The sequence below is a fragment of the Octopus sinensis genome, linkage group LG13 (assembly GCF_006345805.1).
Source record: "Octopus sinensis linkage group LG13, ASM634580v1, whole genome shotgun sequence".
Lineage (NCBI taxonomy): Eukaryota > Metazoa > Mollusca > Cephalopoda > Octopoda > Octopodidae > Octopus > Octopus sinensis.
Window position 1 is genome coordinate 15,039,452 of NC_043009.1, and position 4,844 is coordinate 15,044,295.

The following is a 4,844-nucleotide window of genomic DNA, read 5'->3' on the forward strand; positions in this document are numbered from 1 at the left end:
TTCCCTACTCTCACCTCCCCTACCTCCCAACACTATCAAACCACACCACATCACACACCACTACTCTATATACTACCATACCACACAAAAGCACATCACATGACACCACCACGCGCACCTTCGTTTTGGAATCACTCTAGTTTATTATCTCCCCTTCTTCCCAGCTCTCCTGTGTGAACCATCTGTCTGGCATTCGCCATGATATATCACTAGCCACTACACATTTTTTTATTTTCTCTCCTTGGTTCTTTCTGTGTTCCTTTCTGTGGAAGAGCGTAGGCTCGAAACGTTAAAGACTTTTTCACTTCCCGAGCGTTAAACTAATACATCTGTTTTTTTACTATACCACCTGTCTTCGTCTTTGTTTTTTTTTTGTGAATTATCCCCTTATATGTGTGTGTGAGTGTATGTGTGTGTATAAAAATAAGACTTACTTGGAAATGGATGCGTAGCGCTCAATCAATTAATATAAATAATATATATATATATATATATATATATATATGGGTGTGTATATATATATGCATATATACACACGCATATATACCTAGATATGTATGTATATAGGTATGCATATATGGGCACAGGATGTCATAAAACGTAAACAACATGAAATAGGAAAATAACGTTGGATATGCAAAGAACGAGGGAAAGAAATGGATAACAAATCAAGTAAAATAAAAAAGCGACCCTTCATCAGTTGTCGGCTGTCCTTCTACTCCTTTGCCCGAAATAAGTTTTAATTATTTGGTGAGATTTTGAGTGTCCTTGAAAATATATGTCCTTCTAAATATCGTTAGAACTTTTGTGTACCTGATGAACTTTCAAAAAATGCTGTAAAAGCTGATTTCCTATTCCCCTGAGCCATTGGGAACATTTTGACAAAAATTTACTTTGAAATATGAGTATTCGTTTTTACTTTCTGGACAAATGATATGTGATAAACTTATTGACGCCGGGTTGGAAAACGTAGCTGAAACTTTTCCAGAAATTCCAATACAACCAACCATTTTTTTCTCACACGGAATTTCTAAGATACAACCCACACCGCACACTGTTCATTCATCACACTAGGAACAATCATTTTGTTTTGTCGATCAATTTTTTTCGATGTTTATATTTGTGACAGTTTGAACAAACCAATTACGCAGGAACTAATGGCACAAATAAAAACGTTGTACTCAACACAAACATTATTCCTAAAATTCAACAATTTCATATAATTAATCCCCAAGTTGGCGCATATGATTGTGGCCCTTTTGCCCTGGCGTATGCATTTGACCTGGTCATTAGAAACGCTCCAGAGAACTTTCTATTTGATCAGTCAAAAATGTGAGCACATTTAAAATTTTGCTTCGAAAATAATAAATTTCTTCCTTTTCCGAAAATACAGGTTTTGCAAATGTCTACAAAAACTACAGAAGTCACTCACTTTCTATCACCCACCCAGAAATGGATTACCCCTGAGAAGACGACTAAAAATTATAACTTCTCACATGAATATTCAGAACAAATGTTTTCACCCAGTAGGTTCTGTGTTTTAAGTAAATATTTCTAACAAAGCCCAAAAACTAGTCCGAAATCTAATGAGATGAAGACTCTTAAAACCCCTTGCCCGGGAAAAGCCATCACACCAGAGAATAAGTCGGTCACAAAATTTTTCTAAACTAAAACTTTCACCCGACGATGTCAGCTCAAGGGCTATTTCAGTTTGTCCTCCATCACAAGTTGAAGGAATATGTTTTCGAAAAAAATGGCTAATTAGGAGCTGAACATAAAAAATTACGATGTTCGATTCTGGCATAATTGGATTGAAAAGAATCCCAGATGGTATCCTGATAAAGTTCGTAATTGACGTTCACAAGCACTACTGGCATTTCTTGAATCTTGTCAGGCAGGCATTGGAGAAAGGCTTATGACAAATGGAAAGAAATCCTAGAATAAACTCCCAAATCAGCAACGTTACGCACTCCGACGTCTAGCTAATAACGATTGTAATGTTATTGAGGTGGCGGATAATGGAGGCGCTATCGTAATTATGGACAAAAGTAAGTATGTTTCGGCTTCTGCGGAAGTTTTAATTAGCAAAACTTCATATGAAGAATTACCTGTCGATGCAAAACGCAATTACAGAAAGGAATGTTACAAAATAATTCTGGAAATGGAGGAAAAGCAATTTCATGAATAGGTACGAATCCAGTATTTTACGGTCAGAAAGAAGAACACCTGTATTTTATGGTCTCCGTAAAATACACAATTTACAGCAAATATGAATGTTGTACGGCCAAAATTTCGGAATGTGTGGATGGCTTTCTACTCACCGTTGCAAAAAGATCAAGTTCCTATATTCAGGATACTTTTGATTTCGTGTCTATGATCGACAACTTTTTTAAAGCACCGAGGCCGTGTCGAGAACAGTTTTTTGGTAACCATGGATGTTTCTTCCTGATATCACAATGCTGACTACGATGAAGGAGTAGAAGCATGCATGAGTGCATTCGAAAAGCGGTCAAACAAAGGTATTCCATCAAATTACTGGAAATAAACAAATGCTTTTGTACATCCTTATGTCAAACGCAGTTACAGTGAATCACAATTAAAGGACATAGCAAATAAAATAGCTAAAATAAGCAAAGATAGTGAAACTTTCACGCATAATTTTAGCAAACACAATACAATAGAACACAGAATTCCTTCAGTGATTAATTGACACCTAAATCTCGCTGGCATTTCAATAAGTCTTGCATGAAAGTTACCAGCATGTGATGAAAAGATATCCACGTTTGAAACAGATATTACCTCAGCCGCCTACCGACAAAATGAGAGTATGAGAGAATTATCGACTTCTTTTTCTGACTCCAAGAAAACAAACATTGGAGTATCCTCATGAGAGGTAAGCCGTGTTAATTGTGCAACAACCTGAGTCAAGTGAATTCCATTAGGATTTATACACCATTTGGTGTACGCGGCAAAATGCACAAAACACAACTTAATTTATGCTGGTTGTACAACAGAATAATTAAACAAAAGGTTTTAAATGGGCACAGATTCGACGTCAGGCACAATAACAGTAGTTCGAAAGAACTTGCAGAGCATTTCGTTTCAAACGGCTGCAATTTTGAAAAAGACTTGTAAATTCATATTCTCAGTAAATATTCTGAATCTGATTCACTTTTACTTTCAGAATGCATGAGTAGAAATATATTTGCCGGTTATTAACATCACGCCTTAGATGAATGAATAAAATGACAGGAGAATATAATCAGATTTATGCAAAATTGTATAAATTGAATATTCTTCCTTTTCCTTTTCTTTCTTTCTTTACTCATTTTTTTCTGTCTTCTTATTTTGTCGTTTTCTCTCCGCCTGTTATAAAATTGAAACTTATAGACATAATGTCATTCCATCAACATGTGGACGCTGGTTGCTCTCGTTCATACTTTAGATTTGAATTTCTGTAATTTTGAATTTTTATCACTTCCTATTTTGAACTTGACGAAGACAGATTTACTGTTGAAATATCGTTCAACCAATAAAATATCTAATACAATCGAATCGCACTCTTCATTTAGACAGTTTACCATTGTGAAGAATTACGTCAATCCTTTCAAAAATTTTATTATTATTATTATTATTAGAAATATTAAAATTACTAAGTCTCTCTAAAGGACATTACGGCAGCGTTACTGGATATTAATAGTTATCGCCATACTAATATGGCAGTTTATTAGTATGGCGATAACTATTAATATCCAGTAACGCTGCCGTAATTTCCTTTAGAGAGACTTAGTAATTTTAATATTTCTATATATTATGGATGTATTCCACTGTAACTAGGTAAATAAAATCTTGGAACAGACGGTCAGTAGCGACACCTGCGGGTCTGACTACGCTGCATTGATAAAGGGCAATAACCCTGAAACATGTCTGCAGATGTCTGACTAGAAAGGTGAAGCGACTGACCGCTCCTGTCCAAAGGTTGTAATGGACACAGGTTCGTGTGTCATATAGCTAGCTAGAGGCGATGGCCTCTTGGAGCTAATCAGTGACAGCTTTAGTCTTATATTTATAGACTGCCATATTAGTATGGCGATAACTATTAATATCCATTTTTACGTATAATTTTCTAATTTTCTCTCCCTAGTAGATTTAATTGTAAATAATGCATAGTTCCTATATAATCCTGGAAATTCATTATTGAATTTATTCAGAATATACATTTTTACAATATCAGTAACCTGAGCAGCAGATGTTGAGTGCTCGACAATCTAGATAGTTCATATAAATGATGGCTGGTAGGCCCGAGAGACTGGATCCCATGGATAGACCTGTTGTCTGTTTGTATATGTGGTCCTGGAAAGCGGATATCTGAAGAAAGAATATTATTCCGTAATATCATAGACTATGGATGACTAAATTACAACAGGTATATAGCCCATTGTCTATGTTATAGTGCATTGTTGTACCTTTCAAAACATTTTATTCTTCATATATATATATATATATATATATATATGCATGTATGTCTGTATGCATGTATGTATGTATTACCTGCAGTGCATAATTTTAGCGGCTATAATATATTTACTTCCTTGTTTCTAAAACAATTCAGCTGTTATTCTTATCCTTATAAAAGTTAGGCTGCAAAACAAAGCTCGATAATTGCTTCTGCAGAAGATGAATGAGGCTACAGCATTGATTATTGCCAATCTGATGTGAATGTTTTCCTTTGCATCTAGATGTATATGGTACGTTATATGTATGCGTTTGTTGGTATATGCGTCAGGTCAGTGCTGTTAAGTGAGCGTTCACGTATGTAATAAGTCTTCTACTGTAAAAAAAAT